This window comes from Heliangelus exortis, chromosome 1 (genome assembly GCF_036169615.1).
Source record: "Heliangelus exortis chromosome 1, bHelExo1.hap1, whole genome shotgun sequence".
In the NCBI taxonomy this organism is placed as follows: domain Eukaryota; kingdom Metazoa; phylum Chordata; class Aves; order Apodiformes; family Trochilidae; genus Heliangelus; species Heliangelus exortis.
Genome location: NC_092422.1, coordinates 163,984,841 through 164,003,600, shown reverse-complemented (window position 1 = coordinate 164,003,600; position 18,760 = coordinate 163,984,841). Strand labels below are relative to the sequence as shown.

Sequence of the window (18,760 nt, the reverse complement as noted above, 5' to 3'; positions counted from 1 at the left end):
ATGTATCTTGCAACAGGATTTAATTGATCCAGAAAAATGATAGTACAAATAAATGATAATACAGACTAAAGCAAACGGAGGATTGAAGATTGAGAATGATCACTCCTTTAAAGGAGAATGTTTTTCTTCCTGGTAGACAAAGACATTTCATGGGAATTTGAAGTCAGTGCAGCCTATCTGTCAGGAAACAGATGATTTGTCATCAAATTTTCGTGACAGATGCATGTACACAATGCATGCCAGACCAGTCTGTAGAGCTCGCTTTAGGAGGCTTACCAAAAGGCAGTCTCTCTCAAGTTGCCTTTTAAAGAATTTTAATGTGTTGTAGGGATTGGAAGGGAAGTGAAGGTCAGTCCAACAGGTTAATGTGTATCTAAGAAGACAAAAAACACAGGACAGCAAATGGGAACAGTTGGGGAAAAAACAGAGATCCTAATATCATGCTGTTATTTATCCAGTTAACTATTCCTGGGTGTTCCTTAAAGTTAAACAATAGTAAATTAAGAACGGGCTGTTGCCCTGGAACTAGCTGAAATATCCATTGCCTGAAAAGATCATTCAAAACCAATTTTGTTGTTAAGATGAAAACAAGTACTTTGAAGAGAAAGCTTAGTTATTACCATGGCAATTTTTTATTTAGGCCAATGTTTTCATCTGTATGGTTTGCTTAATGCGCTGATGATAATTGCTTAAAATTGTTCGGTTTTACAATACATTAATCAGAGTATTTATGAAATAGCATGTTTCCTTTTATTGCAGTTACAGCATGATTTGGTTTTGAAATATGAGGTATTATGTTGCTTTTTTCCCCCACATTAGATTTTATCTTTTGAACTGTCTAGGAGTGGAATCTACAGCAGGAAGCATTTAAAAAGCCAATGCCTACACCTTGTCCACCTGCATCTTTTTCCTTCTAATATGATTTTAGTCTGTGAGTTTGTGGTTACTTGCCTTAGATATTGCTTGAATGAACTCTCTGCTAAGATTGTTTCGTGGATTTTGACAAAACAGTTCTACATGGAGGAATAGCATGGCACATTGTCTAACATCAGCCCCTTTCTTTTAATAAAGTCACCAAAACTGCGGTGTGGAGCAATATGTCAAATGTGTCACTTTTCTGCTAAAGGGAAAATGTTCTCTGTGACTTCAGTACTGCAAACAGTTTTCTGACTTTTCCTTTTAAAGCAGCTCTCTTGTTGGGTGCACTATTCTGTGGGCTGCACACCTTGCAGTGAAGGCAGGGCTATGGTCTTTCCTAAAAAGGATTGAGTATCAATAAGAAGTTTGCCACCATTGCAGCTGCTGTGAATGACTTCTCAGTAGATGTCTGCAGTGATTACACTCTGTACATTGAGTGTGAGCTCTTGAGTGTTTTCTTCATCAGTGTGGGCTGCATAGGCTTGCTTTGCTTAAGCTTGGGTACATGCTCTGAGCACAGGTTGTCTCCAGTTTCTCATAGAGAGGTGTTGGAAACCCCAGCTGCCCAAAGACCAGAGGTCAAGAGTTGCTCTCCCTGCCCTGCTCTCCTGAGAGCTCACCTTGGGTGTTACTCTTTACAAGGTCAGAGCTCTGGCCTTCTGAACACCTGGTGCAGTTTTGTCTTCCCAAGAGGCCAGAGGACACAAAGGTTGTAAAAGGATTTGGAAGTGATGACTGTTTATAGGAGACCACACAAAAAACAGATAAATGTAAATGAGGAGTAAAAGACTCAAGGTCTTCTCTGCCTCTACTTTTTTTGCTGCACCTAGAGATTCTCTGGATGTGCACGGGAATTCTCTGCAGCAGGTGATTAGTATTATGCTGAGTGTCAGCATCAACAGGTGCCATGAATGTCAACAGGGATTTTTAGCATTGTGCAGTGTTGCTTCCCACTTCAAAGTGCTTTGTGTACCATGAGGGATACAGTATGGGAATGTTTGGGTCTGAGGAATTTCTTTGATTGATTTCTTCTTTTTCTTAGTCTCACTTCCATCTTCTGCTTGTCATCCCTTTCCCCTAAGTCTCTGGGGAAGTTTTTGTTTGGAATGGTTTCAAGCTTTCCAGGCATGGAACCCTGGTCACCCCACAACGTGTTGAAGACATCACACCTACTAATCCACTGTGGATTTCTTTGGCTCAAATGTTACATGTGGAACTGGGAACTTCTGAGGTTTAAAACCTTGGTCTTATCTGGGTGTCTTCTTTCAATGTCTCATCCAAAGATAGATGTTTAAAGATAGTAGGAAAAATAGATTAAGCACACAACAAAAGTGGCACCTTGAGAAAGAAAAAAGAAATTGCAGGAAGTCCATAACCCCAAAGTACATTTCATGGCCAGAAACACCAAGGCTGAAAACAATCTTTCTCTTTGTGAAACACACAGCAGCCCTTCCTTTGCAGTGGTGGTGCTCAGTTCTTCCACCCAGAAGCTCTTCTTGATAGTCAGAAAGTGAAAACACTTCTGTTCCCCATAAGTGAGCACAGAGAAGTGGAGTTCCTGAGAGCAAATCAACATGTATCTCCTAGAAAACATTGCTGGTTATGTTTCTCCATTAAATATCTCACCATCCAGAACCAGACAATAAGCCCAAACCTCTTGCTGCCTCTGAGTGAACAGCAAGGTCTAAACAGGGAGTGGAAGGATGCATTGGTGATGGCAAAGAGGCATTCTTATAAAAATATCTGTCTCTGGTATGAGGGAGTGCAGTGCCTTCCTTATGTAGCACCATGTTCTGCATAGTGGTGGCCTTTGAAGTGTGTAAATGTAGCATTGGTTTGACAAGGGCTGCTGCCAATTGAAACTGATGACTGTATTTATGCAACCTTGAGTTCCTTGGAAACACCTTAAGGTATTTTCACATCCCTCACTTCTTTCTGATTTCCCCAGCCCATGATTCCTGAGTAGAACAATGATCCTGCAAATTGGAACAAGCATGCTTTGTTCTCATTTATCTCACATTATTCAAAACTGTTCAGGCATTGAATGTGAGAATGAAGTAATTTTATTCTAGAACGAGTATTTTCTTCCAGGAAACTGTTCTACAGCCTGCCACATGCTCTAAATTAGCACTCATGGTCATTCCAGTTAACTTGCAAGTCTAGATGTGCCTCTGTTAAGCATTTGTCAGTGCTGATTGTACTTGTCTTTCCTAGAAATATTTGAGAAGCACTGAAGAATTAAAAGAAGACTTTCTGAAGCAAGTACACGGTCTGGAAAACAGCTTTGAAAGTGACCAGTAGGCTCACTGTAAATGTAACCCTGGAAATGTTGTTCAACACTGAAATATTAGGCAAACGTTGTCAAAAGAAGATTAATTTGAAGTTAAGCATTAACTTAAAAGAAGGCTGTAACATTCCTATAGTGATGATCGGGATTTATCATATAAATAGCTATAACATATGTAGGGAACAAACATTCTTCATCTCCTGACTAGCAGTTCCTTCTGAGAAGCTTCTTTTTCTCTGCTGGTTCTTTTTAAGTCTATACCTGGCAGAAATCCTGTCTCAGAGACCATGGGGTTAGATTCATGCTGTTAGATCTTACAAAATGAAACAGTTTTGCTTTCCTGTCATAATATGATGAATTTCACTGGCACTGAAGATAGGGTTTTGTTATAAAAAAAAAGTACTTTTTATAAAAAAAAAAAGAAAAAATGGTTGTAGGAAAAATATTTTTTCCCTGAAAATTTGTTAGGGAACAAAGTACACCACAAAAACCACAGCTTAAAGAATTCTGTTCTAATTATTAGTATTTTGGTAGCATTTTAAAAGTTTGTTGTGCTGTATACTTGGTTAGCAAATTTTAGAATTTAAGAAGGCAAGAATTACATTGAAATAACCAGTTAATGAAAGGATTTTTTTAATTTAAAGAAAAATAAGTCTTCTTGATGCTTTTCCGCAACAGGAAGAATTTGTAAATTCCATAAATTTTCACTGGGCACTGCTAGTCCCACTTTATTAAGAAAAGAACAAGCATAGAAAATTGCAAACAACTGCCTCAGCATGGCCACTGGTCACCAGTAATGGTAATGGGGAGTTTCCTACTGTCTACTGAGGGGGTTGGAATTTTGGGGGTCATCTTCTGTGATGTTTGGTGCATCCTGCCTGTCGGTGTGGAGGTGAGCCGTGTGATCTTCAAGTGAGAGTGTTGGCAGTGAAATCATGAAGGGGAAGAAATTTGAGGGTTTTTCTGTGTTAAAAAGAAAGAAAAAAAAATCCTTGGACAATACTATTAGTCTTTTTTTATATATATATGTATGTGACTCATATGGTGGAATGGAGGAAGTCAGAGAGCACAGGGTGCAATAAAATGACAGTTGTGGAGGCACCATGCTGTAGGAATGCCTCTGTGCACTGGCAGAAGAGAGAAGTGTGCCCAAGGTTATACAGTGCCTGTAGCTATGTCCTACATCATTCGCTGTGCCATTTCTTCATCATTCCTCTTCATACTCTTCATCATTTGCTTCCCACCTCTCTCAGAAGGATTTGTATCTCCACAACCCATTCTGTCGCCCTGCTTGATTGTAGCATGCATCTCTACAGATTAAATGAAATTTAGAGTTTACCTATGTGATGTTATGTCACTGGTTGCATCAATACCTTGAAAACATTCCTGTTACTATCAGGAATTAAGCCATAACATCTGCCCATGCAGCTAGAGGCTGTCCTGAGGGACAGCTGCACACAGGCTATTGTTAGATCCCGGCTGTCCTAGCAGCCAAACATAAAGCAAGTTGAGGAGCTGCCAACAGTTCCTGGAATTTCCTTCACCTGCCTTTTTTGACTCGTGGTGGATAATTTCTTCTCTTTGCACATCTCTTTTTTTCCACCAGAATGAGTGTATCCTTGTGTTTTCAGCACCACGCAATGCTGCCACCTCACTATCCCCATCAAAGTTCCCATCCTTTCCTTTCTCAGCTCTTGCATTTACTGATGTCATTTTCTCCATGTGACCCCTATGAGGTACTGACTTGCTAGGCTACATGATTTGGCACAGGTGCTAGAGAACAGTTGAAGGAAATCATAAGGTTGGGGGTGGTCAAATGTTCTCCTCTCATAAATTCCTCTTGGCCTCGCTTCCAGATGTTCAGCAATCGAATTTCCAAACTCTCACCATCAGCCCTGATTGTCCCTATCCTGTCACCAGTGCTGTTGTGTGAAAGTCATCAGAACAACTATTAAGAGCACAAGGAACTCTTCACCTGAGTAAGAAAGAAATGAAAACCAAAAGGCATCTTGTAAGTGAGCATCTCTTACTGACACTACTAGAGAGACCCCAAAAGAAACTTGAATTGCTCAAAACTTGCATCAACTGGATCATAGACCTAAGTTCAAATGAACAATTCCTGAATTTTACTGATGTCAGCTTCTGCAACCAGGTTGTGGCAGAGCAGTTCTTCATTTCTTCTTAGCAAGGCTGAGCAGTTTCAGGTTCAGGAAAGAAAAGAGACATTCAGTGTTTGTAACAAAATCATTTGACAAGTTTGTTGGTCACCCTATGACCAGTGTATTTGATTAAAAACCAACATTAATTGCAGAGTGTGTAAAAGGGAAAAGTGGGAAAATCAACAGAAATACCAAAGAATAGGGATGCTTTACAGCTTCCTGGGTGAGGCAAATGACTTCTTGTCACCAATTCTTATACTGACTTTGCAATTGCAGATTTATTTTTCTCCTGCTTTCTGTTCAATCTTACTTGTATCTGAGGTAACTATTCCTTGCTATCTTTGGCATGATTCTTCTGTCAAGGTGTTTAAATAGGAAGTCTGTTCATTTCCATAAGCTAAATACATGAATCTGCCAGTGGAGGCCAGCAGTCCTGATTGGATTCACAACAGTCTTAAATTTCTCTTTGCGAATAATTTGTGCAATTTCTATTTTGAAGATGTTTTTGGATAATATAATCGTCTCTCTAAAAAATCCCATCTGTGTTCTCATTAATAGGGCATCCACTTAAGGGTGCTTAGCACTGCCTCTCAGCATGTGGCAAGAGCTGTGATTTAAAAGGCTTAGCTCCTCGAGCCAGGAGTATAATAGAAGCAGTTTTCTATGTTTGTCTGACATCTAATTGAATAGTTATTGCTGCTTCTTTCTTACCTTGCTCTAAGGATCTTCTGAGAAAGATCTTGCAATGCGTTTAAGTTGGTTCTATAATACAAATATTTAGATTAGCTTTTTATGTTTTGTTATCATGTATTTAAGCGAGTTCACCAGACTTATTTAGGGGACTTTTTTTACCACAGTTTCTAAGTACTGAAGACAACCTTTTCTATTTTTTAGTTCATTGTAAATAGCTAAAAAGGGCTGTCTTTAAGAAACAATTTGACAAAAGTAGTATGAGAAGATATGAGTGTTACAAATCATGGTTTAATTACATGGAGCTGGAAACTATTGTACTCAGTTAGCTATAAGGTTGATTGTCTGAGGATCCTTCATTCATCATAAGTATAGCTGCTTCAGATAGTCTTTTGGGGGGTTAGTTTACTGTTAGTCAGCAAATTTGTCTTTCAAGTTAGCAACATTCAGCAGCATAACTTCTTTACTGTTCTGGAGGGCTGGCTTTCTTAAATACAAAAATTTTGTGATTCTTGCTTAGACCTGTTAATCGTTGTGCAGTTTTTTACTGATCAAAGCTACCTAATTACTTTTTAAGTGCTACTTTTTCAGTGGACAAGACAGAGTATTTTTGGTGATAGTCTTGAGTTATTCTATGCTTTGAAACTTCCTAAAGAGTTTTTCTATTCCCTTTAAATGAAAATTCTTTCAGTCAAATTAGCCCTATTACACATTAACTGTGATAATTTGCTATAGTCCTTTTTAATTAGCAAAAAAAAAAGAGTATGTGCAAGAAAAGCCACAAGAATGGGCAAGGCAGGGAGGTTTCTGGTCACATCTGTAGCTCATTGAGATGGTTATATAGCTCAAATGAGACTTACCCACACCATGTACAGCTCAAGTCAGTTGTATTATTTCATTGCTTTATTAGTATTCTATTCTTTTAAATCATGAAGTGGAGGGAGGAAAGTTGCCTATCTGCTTTGTAATTTGGAAGCTGAACTATAATTAATTTATAAGTGGAGTGTTACAACATTGGGCACCATGTACATACATGAAGCCTCCAGGGAGACCTTATAACATCCTTCTAGTGCCTGAAAGTGCTACAGGAAAGCTGGGGAGGGATGTTTTACAAGGGAATGTAGAGATAGGACAAGGGGTAATGGCTTTAAACTGGAAGAGGAGATATTTAGGTTGTCATTAAGAATAAATTCTTTACTGTGAAGCTGATGAGACACTGGAACAGGTTGTTCAGGGAGGTTGTGGAAGCACAACACAACAATGGATGGGGCTGTGAGCAACCTGGTCTAGTGTGAGGTGTCCCTGTCCATGCATGGGCGTGGGCACTACATGATCTTTTAGGTCCCTTTTGACCCACCCCATTCTATGATTCTGTGATTGGGTGCATTTTCCTGTTTTGGTTTTGGCTGATGTCTCCTTAAGCACACTGCCTTTGGGGCTGACTGCATGCTGTCCAAAATGACCTATCTTCTATTTTGGTTACCATGGTTTATGGGGTCATGAATGTGAACAGCAAAGAGGTGAGGGCTGGTTTTGTTTCTTCCCTATGTATTTGTCAAAGAAAAAAAAAAACCTTAAGATCTTTTCTATACAAGATCATGGGAATGATATCAGACAGTATTAGTTCAAACTGGAAGAAATCTGCTCTTTGAAAAAAAAATCTGTTTATTGCCATTGGACTATACAAAATAGCCAAGTGGTAACTATTAGTGACAGAAAGTTCAATGAACATTAAAATATTTCATATTTTTCTTTAACTGACGTAGTGCTGTAAATTTATGACCACTATGAAAGCATACTAAAGATCTGTCAGCTTTTACTATTTCACATTTTAATCTCTTATCAAGACTGATTTCAGGTTTTGTAGTACTAAAAGTAAAGGGAAAAAATGTAAGCTGCTTTTAATTAACTGGAATGTTCAGCGGTCACCATCAAAATCTTTACAGTGTTGATCCAAGTATGAAGCAAAGAACATAATTTGTCTTTTGTTGACTTAATTTAGTGGCAACCACAGCCTTTAAGATGTAATGTTAGGCAAGTTTGTGTCATACTACTGCGAGTGCCACTGTACGTGTGAACACCCATCTGCTTAGGATTAAATCCTGAGTCAAAACGCCAGTGAGGTCCTAATGCTGCCAGTTTGTCAGGCACAATTTGCACTGAGTTTTGTGCAAGTAAGGACAGCACAATCAGGTCTTAAGCCAGACAGCAATGAATTAAATTACAAGGGCTGAATGTATTTCTGCAAGGAAAGAATTGCATCCCTGTGTGATCTGATCTTAGGATCTTAGCAACCTTGTTTTCCATGGGGGGTTGAATTACCATTCTCTATTGTTGGGGATACCATTGTCATGCCTGCCTATTCTTGATTAAAGAGTAAATGGTCCCAGCCTTTTCATCAGCCATGGTCCAGGTGTCTGAGCACTCTTCGATTAATATGCCCTCCTCCAAACACTTTTCCTATCAATATCACAAAATCCATATTCTTAGTGCCTGGTTGTTCTGAATAAACCCTGGAGCATCTAATTTAGCAGCAGTCTTTGCTTTTCTTTACTGCCTGCAGCAATGAAGGTGGTTTGATTATTTGCATAGTATCCTTTTCAGGTTATTTCTGTGTCTAGTTCTCATGCAAGCTCTGTGTGCCTGTGGAGAATTGGTAGTGTTTAATTTGCAGAGATATTTTATATAAGCTATTACTATGTCAGGGGAAGTGAGATCACCTGATCTAAGTGTAACTTAGTGTCTGCCTTCAGATAGGCTTCTGACCTTCATCCAGAGTCAGCTGGAAGAGAGAAACATCCTCAGAGCGGCTGATCCCTTCTTTTAGAGAAGTCTGTCTGGGGGTGCAATGAATCACTTCTGTGAGTGCCCATCAACTTTACAGCCAGGGATGTAACATTGGTGGTTAAAATTAGGAGATTATCACAGTCTGGAATGTACATGTAGAGAGCTAGGGATGAGTGGGTGTGATACCCAAGTCACTTTCCACATCTGGAAGGTGTAGTGGAAAAAAAATTGTAAATTTAAGAGGATAGCTACCAAATTACTCTCAGGTTCTTCTGCTGGGTGTCAGTAAACCACCTGCGTACAGAGTTTGGGTGCAGCATATTTATGGGAAGGATGAGTTTACCCAGTATTATTTTGTTTTCTTCTATATGCCTTTTCTTTTCTCTTTCCCTTTTCTTACCTTTCTTAAAATCAAAAACAAAAAACCCCTAAACAAACAGAAAACCCCAAACAAAACAAAAACCCAAAATCTCCAGTTATCATTACCCTAGAGAATTGCAGCAATTTTCATTTGAATTATGAGTTAGAATTGTCAGATGTTATAAAGCTGACAAAATGTGCTTTGTTAATAGACCTTCCACCACTGCTCATCCATTCAGGGGCAGGAAGTGAAATACATAACTAAAAGACAAATGACCTAAATGTAACAAGAGTGAAAATATTGTATTAAATTTAGGCTCAGTCAGGGCCCAAGTATTAAGCTGGATTTTGTCATGTTTCAGAAATCCTATGAAATTTTCCAAGGGCTTAGTTGGCATTTATGTTGCTATTCTTGAGCTTTTAGAAAGTCAAAGTATTTTAGTCTGTGTTAAACATTCTAACCAAGTTAAAGATGCCTGGCACAATAGCTGCAGATGCAAAACCTGACAGGTGTCTTTTTTAAACCATTAAAATTCAGAAACCAGGGTTCTGTCTCTGCCTCTTACTTTTCAACAGCAGGTTCTCATGAGAACAGAATTTCCCTGTTCATATTCTCATTTTAAAAGCTCTTAGTGGTAAGAGTTATTTGGCTTAAATGTGCTTATATACTTACTTCCATACTATTATCTTCTCTTGAGCCAGCAATTTTTTTTTTGGTCTGCTACACACTCTGTGTTTAAGCAATTTAAATGGAGTCCCATTCCAAGAGAGGTGGGGTTTTGGAATATTGAAACCCGTGCCTGCAGCTGCTTTTATTCCTTCGGTACCACAGTATAGACCATATAAAAAGTCAGTTGCACTGCCTAAAAAAAAAACCCAGAGCAATGCACATATCAGGACTGTAATCTTAACTCACTTACCCTTGTCTTTGTAAAAGTACTTTCTTTAATGATACATTAACATAAGTTTTCCTGTTCCCCTTTGTTTTCTCACACAAGAAAGGTCTGTGCCCAATGAACTCACTCTTGGTCAGGACATGTAAGAGACCAGGGAGACTCCCCAGCAGGACACGTGCCCCCCCTTTCTGGGCTCCTATTTCTGTGGAGGAGGGAATGAGAACCTGGCCACCTCCAGTAAGGAATGTGCACAAGTCTGAAGTTTGAGACCTATGTTGTCACTCAGGGTGCCTGATAGTATGGCACCCAGAATGGAAAAGCAACTTCACTGTGTGCTTGTGGGAGAGAGGACACAGACCTTCACCTAAATGCCCTTGGCATTAAGGTGATCTGATCTTCCTTCCTCAAGTCAAGAAAGGGGTGGGACCATACAGAGACTCTGTCCATCCCTCCTCCCTTTGCCTTCCTTCCCACAGTGAAGAGGGTTATTGGGAGACTTCAGAAGCTGAAACTCATGAGATTTCCTCTGGCACTGTGCCTCTGAGAATGTTTTTGCTTATCCACAAATGACTGAGCTTTTAATAAGTTTCTCATAATTTGTATGATCAGTAATAATATATTCCTTTCGTTCCTCTGCCAATAGTTCTTGCATATTTTTCTAAATTTTTATAAACTGTATTGGCCAGTGCCAGGCTTAAACGTTGCACAGATGGAGGCAGACAATAACATTTAAATGCCTAAGTAATCAAATGTACTACAGCCTGCAGTTCTGCTTCAGCATTTGGATAGGAATGCATTACTTCATGTTTAAAAACATCAAGGTGGTCTGCTAAAGAAGCTGAAATAATAAGGTAGTTCATTCTTCAAATTCATAAAGATTAATAAGGGCATTCTCTGTCATCTTCAGTGCAATGTGAAGAACAAGATTACCTAAGTTATGCAGAAATTCTACCTTTAATTCAGGCTGTATTTACAGAAACTTTCTACCCATATCTCATTAGCTCAATGTTGTGGTTATTTGTGCAAGTCTGTTTTAAAACTAATGAATTATAGGGAATTAGAGAGCTACAGCACTGATAGCAGGTACTTCAGAAACATTCCAAGCAAGAATGAAGAATGCTACACTCTCAGTAAACCAACTGGTACTTACTGAAGCCCATGACAACATATTAATGATCTCATAAAGTTCAGTGAAGGAAAAAAATAAGAAAAATATTCTCATGGGTTGTGCATGTGAAAGTAGATTGTTAAACACAGGGAGAGCAGAAAGATACAGCAGTACCAATCTGCAAATACAGTTGTTTGCCCTGCTCATCCTGTTTACATATTTGGATGGATGCACAGCCTTTTTTATACATTCTTACTGTAGAAAGAGGTAAAATGTTCAAATTCAGGTGGCCCAAGTTAGTCGCAGAGCTCAGCTAGCTCTGGGAGGACAATAGGATTTTTTATTCTGGGACCAAACCATTATAGAGAAACCAGGTCAGAGACTTGTGTGTCCAGGAAAGTTTACTTTAAGTTGGCAAGCAGAAATAAAAGATTTTTTTTTCAGTGTACCAAACTGGGGAAGGGTATATCCCTCCGATTTTTTAGCAGAAATTGCTATTGAAAAGGAAACATTTCAAAGAAAGAAATGCATGAACTTCAAAAGCATGAACTATATGCTTTCAAAATGAAACGTGAAAAACAGTTGAGCTATTTTAATTGTCTAAATTCTCCAACTCTTGCTGTTAATTTTTTTTACAAAACTTCATGAATTATCTGAAAGTTTTCTAGACCCCTAAAATCTGTGGCTTAAGGCAATTTTATTATTCAGAAGGAAACTAAAAAAGAATTCCCAAACCTGTCATCGACTCAAAACTCAGGCCTCATTTAATTGGATACTTGATTACTGGCACCCACGGGTTAGTTTCCTGGACTGCAGAGTCAGCCAGCTGTGGCAGCCTTTGTTTTCTGGGCTGCCCTGGTACAATGCAGCTCAACCCCTCGGTGACCCCTGGGAATGCCAACAATAGAGATGAGCAGCCCTTGCACACAGAGCTCTCCAAAGGGTGATCACTTTGTTTCAGGTCTTTCCAGAAAACAATTCCTAGCCTGGCAAGTATTTTAGATGTAACATTTCTTAGGGTGTGGATTAAAAAATGTGGGTTTTGGAGCAGCGGTGTGAAACTAATATTATACTTAGTGATAACAGTGCTGGGTGCTGAATTACAGAGGCTGAGCATTGAAAGTTGTGCTGCCAAGGCTGCTTTGAATACAACAGAGTAGGAATCCTTCTTCCCCACTCCCCCCTCAAAAACACACCAAAACAGTGGGATGGTGCTTCGTGCAGATGAAAGATCATCATGTTTCATGTCAGAATGTACAACTGTTTTAGTCTGGCTCAAGGTGATGCTCTGAAGCTCATGTCAGATATGGCCTGTACTGAAAATCTGTTGGTCATTAAGCTGCCTGAAAGGGAGGGAACTTTATTTTTAATGTCCATTTTGGGATGTGTGTCGGAGGTCCCCAAGTCCTATAGTTCTTTCTCTAAAGCCAGAAGCTGTGGGTGTTGTTTGGGTTTTCTGTGAGATGCTTTATGGACTGTTGCTTGTGGCATAGGACCCAAGTAATTTTTCAGAAACTGATTGTGCAGTTGGCTCTGTTCTTTTCCTGTGGAGATTTGGACTGTGCTTTTCCTCTTTTGTTGTTTTATAGGAATGAATCCTATTAAGAACACCTGGAGTGATACAATTACAGTGTGAGCATTTAATACCATGGGTATGCCTCAGCTTCCTGGGGAGCTGGGAAGAAGTCAGGGAGTGCACAATGATTTTTTTGGGCTGACTGCAAACCATTCAGGGTACTATATGCCCTTTAAATTTCAATGGAGGTTTGAGCTTAGAACAGTCCCTTCTAGGCAACCCATAATGGACTTCTTCTGCTAAGGCTAAGAGCACTCCACAGCCAGACTGTGTATTATTTTGGTTGCAATCTGATGAACACGTGAAGGACATAAAGGGATAACCCAGCAACCTGTGGCACTGCAGTCCTTCCCCATCCCTGCAACTTCCATTGTTGTGATGCTGCTAAATCTGCTTTGCCTGCTTAGAACTTAAATAAACAGACGTTGTACATGTGTGGAGTTATGCAGCATTTGAAAAAGGTCTGAGTTTGTTGAATAGAGTTGAATGAGTGCTAGGGCAGCTTAGTGTCAAAGGTTGCATTTTGTTACATCCAAGATAGGGTTGGGAACTGACATACTGTAACTTCTCTTGGGTGATCTGGTTTTTTTAAGTGCTGACAGTATGCTTAGAGAATGAGAAATACAGTATGTTTCAGTCCTTTTCCTGGAAGCTCTGCTACCTCCTCTCTGATAAAAGATTAAGCCTAGGTAACAACCCAGGTAATTTATTTTAAGCTCTAAATTTGCATACTTTGCCTTTTGCAATGCTGAGACAGAAGAGATCTTTAGAACAAAGGGATTACAGCCTTATTTGAATTATAGAGGCACTACCCTCAAGCAGCCTTAGTCAAATCCATTGCTCATGTGATCATGCTTCTGTGACAGTGCAAAGATGTAGTGTGAGTGCTGAGTTCAGAGGTTTACCTTGTTCTAACCATAGTTTCTATCAATCAGGGACATTGCAGTAAGTCATCATAGTAATATTTTTGTCATACTTACACCCCTTGCCCTGTATTCTCACCCTTTGCCTGGTGTTGCCTCCAGTGGTTTAACCTCTCAGTTAACTCATTCAGCTTGCTAGCCCAGAGAAAAAGGCAAGGAATTTTCTGCTAGGTTAGTGAACTGGACTTTCTCCCCACAAATCAATAAGCACCAGAGCTGGTGAATGGTGAAGAAGCAGCAAGACCAAGACAACTGGGAGCAGAGGCAAGATAGGGGCAGGATGGATTGCTTAAGCCATTTTGTGGCACCTTCTCCTGCATCTGCCTTGCTACAACTTCTCCATGTCACGTTCATGTAATGTCCATGTCATGTAAAATGTAAAATGTCCATGTCATGCCCCCCATGCATCTCCCATGGGACCTCCTGATACTCATGGTACTTACAGTTCTGGATTGAGTGGGTCTTTGGTGAAACAGAGACATCCCTATGAGAACCCTTGCTTCAAGCAAGTAAACCATTTCATGTCTCTTCTGTTTAGAAATTTTGGTTTTATGGAAGATCTCCTACTACGCCCTTGCCAAGACTTTGTGTTTTCCCTTCTCTGGTAAAAGTCTCAGTAACACTTTCCTTTTCTGAATCAGTCGCAAACTCATCTTTCAAACCTTTTTTTCCTTTTCTGAATCAGTTACAAACTCATCTTTCAAAACTAAACAAAATCTCTGTACAACTTCTTCCAAAATCTAGTCTAATCTCAGCTACAGTTCCTTGACTCCTGAGCACACACCACCTGAGAGGAAGCTCTATCAGTTTGCTGCCTTTTTGAGTGAAACAGAAAATAAAGAAATATATCCTGTAGCGTAAGGAAAAAGGAATAAAGAAATTAAAAAGGCTGAAAATGGGAAGTTGGACACATGGGATGTAAAAACCATTTAATAACATGAAAATTTAATTAAAATCTCTACCTGCAGCTACTTTTCAACTTAGCTATTTGTACTTACTCGAAGTTGGTATGGGCTATGTTTCTGCTGGATAACTTCTGTTTTGTTAACAATTCTTCAGTCAAACCTCACCTACCTCTGTCTTCCCACCTGCTTCATCCCAGAGGTCTCTTAGGACAAGCTGTAGTAGTAAGCAACCAGTAAGCAACTGTGTGCATGAATCTTTAGTAAGTTCAGAGTACCTTGCAGACTCATGTAGTGCTATTTATGCAAGGTTTCAGCAGAGTTTACTTTTGAAGTAAATATTACAGTGAAATGAGGTACAGAGCTGTCATTGATTGCAGAGCATTATTTTACATCTCATTAGGTCTATTTTTCCTACTAATACAGCAGTGGCAATTGAATAAGTAAAAGACTGATGAACAAAAGCAGTGTTCCTTTCCTGACCGTGCCAAAGCCATTCTGCAAATGTGACATTAAAAAAAAAAAAAAAAAAAAATCCCAAATCACATGGCAGAAATCAGGCCTCCCAAGGAAAACCTGCACTACAGAATTTTGCATAAGCTTGGGCATCTCCTTACTTAATGTTTCAGACCTTCCTTTCTGTTGACATTGGAAGGCTCATTTGTCCTTATACAGCTAATTTGCTGTTTTAATCTGAATATTTTCTCAAGGAAATATGGAAAAGAGTATCATTGTGAGCTGAGGCTTATTGCTGCTTTTCAAAATTTGAAGTTTTTCTAAGTGTTGAAAACAACATGATCCTGTCAATTAGCAATGGCTTGATTAATCTCTCTAGTAACAACTCTTACTGTTGTTTTGGGCCCTCCTGGTCCCAGCACAAGTTTATGCTGCAGCAGTTATCATGGGGGAAGAGTCCCAGGCATGTGTCTGAGATGCCCCTGTGAGAATAAATTGTGGAGGGGAGGAAACTCAGCCTTACAGCTCCACACAAGCCACTGACCTCTTGTCCAGAAGATTTAAGAATATTACAGTAACTGATAGTATCAAGATTCCTTTCTCTAGGGGTATCATATAGCGAGTGATTCAAGTGAAATCTCAAGATTTCAAGAAGCCCAAGAAAGGAGGCAAGAAATGTGACCTGTTTCACACAAAAATGCTCACAGACTTTCACAGATGCACCAATACTGTCGTAGATTTAGTGATGCTCTATTTTGGCTTAATGATGACAATGCTATTGCTTTTTAATGCCCTTATTTTTTATTGTAGAAGGAGCTTTGCAATCCTACCCCTTCATACCCTGCTTTTCTTGCCTGCAAAAGTAAGATTTAGCTGTTGATACAGAATTCTGAAAGGCTTGGGGGTAACAGAGTGAATTAAACATTCCTCTTCCAGCTGCTAATGTTCACAACACTTTTGACAGTTAAAATACATCACACATTCTCTTGTCTGTTTAATATAAACAATTAGTATTTTAAGTGGAGTCCATAATCAGCCTCAAATAGGAAGATCCAGACAGGCAGTGCAGATAGGAAACTAAGCAGTGTCCTAAATTTTTATGAAAGTAGTTTGCAGTCAGTTCAGCTTGTGCCTAACATACTGTCTACAGCAGCACGTTAAACTGCAGAAGCTGAGAGACCAGTGGCTTATCTTTTGGTGATGACTATTTCATTTTTCATCTCAAAATTATTTTAGCACAATTTTTTATCTAATTTTTCTTAGTATGAAATATAAAATGAGGGGGAAAAACCCCAAAATTAGAATAAAGTATCCTTGTTTTCATATGTTGATATTTTTTGTAGAATGAAATATTTTAGTTAACACAAGAGAAGTTTTGGAGGACAGCTTTTGTAGAGATAGTTTTCCTTTTTCTTTTTTTTTTCCACTCTGGAATAGAGACATTTGACATCACAAAACTCATTGAAACAAGCAAAAAAATCTGGCTTCTCTGTAAGTTTACTTCCTTCAAGCTAAAGTAAGCCTGAAGTAACAGAAGGGCTTTAATGCAAACTTAATTTTAGTATAGCAGCAACATTGTGAGAATAGTATCAATCTTTGTCGTTTTAAGAGCTCTAACATTATCTCTGCAAAGTATGGATAGAATTTATTTTCAAAGCGAGAAACTTTTTTAAAAGGTTATAAACCAAGGAAGCTCCTCAGTCCCTACAAAAGTCATCACACAGTACTGCGCATACATAAACCCATTGTTTTTGAGTCTAGGTGATCATAGAGTTATAGAATGGTTTGGGTTGGAAGGGACCTTAAAGATCATCCAGTTCCAACCCCCCTGCATGGGCAGGGACACCTCCCACCAGACCAGGTTGCTCAAGGTCCCATCCAACCTGGCCTTGAACACTTCCAGAGAGGGGACAGCCACAGCTTCCCTGGGCAACCTGTTTCAGCATCTCACCACCCTCACAAAGATTTGTTTCCTAATGTCTAACCTAAATCTCCCCTCTTCAAGTTTGAAACCATTGCCCCTTGCCTTCTCCCTACACATCTCTGTGCAAAAAGCCCTACCCCAGCTTTCTTGTGGGCCCCTTTCAGATATTGGAAAGTCACTATAAGGTCACCTTGGAGCCTCCTCTTCTTCATGCTGAACAACCCCAGCTTCTTTAGCCTCTCTTCATAGGGGAGGTGCTCCAGCCTTCTGATCATTTTAGTGGCTCTCCTCTGGACACATTCGAGGAGCTCTGTATCCTTGTGCTAGGGACTCCAGAACTGGACACAGTACTCCAGTGGGGCAGAGTAGAGGGGGAGAATCACCTCCCCTGACTGGTTGTCTGTGCTTCTTTTGATGCAGCCCAGGACCCGGTTGGCTCACACTGATGGCTCATGTTGAGCTTCTGTTCCACCGCCACCCCCTGGGTCCTTCTCCTCAGGGCTGTCCTCAATCCCTTCTCCTCCCAACCTGTATTTGTGCATGGGATTGCCTCGACCCAGGTGCAGAACCTTGCACTTGGCCTTGTTGAACTTCATGCAGTTTGCACAAACCCACTTCTTGAGCCTGTCAAGGTCCCTCTGGATGGCATCCCTTCCCTCCAGAGTGTTGACTTCACCTCACAGTTTGGTGTCATCAGCAAACTTGCTGAGGGTGCATTTGATTCCACTGTCCATGTCATGGACAAAGATGTTAAACAGCACTGGTCCCAGTACCGACCCTTGAGGAACATCACTCCTCACAAACCTCCATTTGGACACTGAGCCATTGAGTACAACTCTTTGGGTGTGACCATCCAGCCAGTTCCTTATCCAAGGAGTGGTCCATCCATGGAATCCATATCGTTCCAGTGTAGATGTCAGAATGTCACACAGGACAGTGTTGAATGCTTTGCAGAGGTCCAGGTAGATGGTGTCTGTTGCTCTGCCTTTGTCTACTGAGGCTGTGACCCCATCATAAAAGGCCACCAAATGATGCACAGCTCTATACTGTAGAGGAAGTAGCATTTTGTATATTATTACTTCACACAGATGGTTTTGAAATTCTCTGTACCTTCAGTCAGGGCCTTTGTTGATGTGAAGATTTCTGGAAACCTCTCTGAGAACTTCTCTGTCAAAAGTTAAGCATGTGCCTGAACAGGAAGCCTGACCAGGTCTATCTGTATTGTACATGATAATATAAAATATAACTCTTCAGCTACCAGCTTGGGTAAAATATCTAATGGGAAACATTAGCCCCACTTTTGCATGCCAGGGCAGGGAGAAAGCAAAATTTTAGGTTATAAACTTTACATCAAGGACTGTCTTTCCATATGTGCCCTTGCAATGATTACTGGCTTGATTGCACTGAAGCCTGAACGATCTACAATAGTGCAAATAATGGATCATAAATAAAAGACACCCCAACTTTGTGAAAGGAAGCCAGACAATTATTTTCTTTTAAATGGAGACTTCATTCAAGATTAAATCATATCCTTGGACCCACACAGCAGCTCCTGCAGCTGCCAACTCATTTTGTACCTTTAAAGAAAAAAAGGACCAGGGCACAGAGAGTAAAAATAAAAGCAGCTTCAGGTTGTTCAATTTCCTGTTTGTTTAAATTTGTCCTTCCTGACATGCAGATTCATCACACTCCATTCCTTGTGACTACTTCATTAGATTAGTTTGGTTTGGTATTCAGAGGGATTTTTATCTTCTGACTCATAAAATTCTTGAAT

The 18,760-nt window shown here is 39.8% G+C and overlaps 1 protein-coding gene across 1 annotated transcript in view; it reads left to right on the top strand.

Annotated features, from left to right (window-relative positions):
- The window catches only part of MSRB3 (methionine sulfoxide reductase B3), an 84,276-nt gene that overhangs the window by 47,230 nt on the left and 18,286 nt on the right, over positions 1-18,760 (top strand).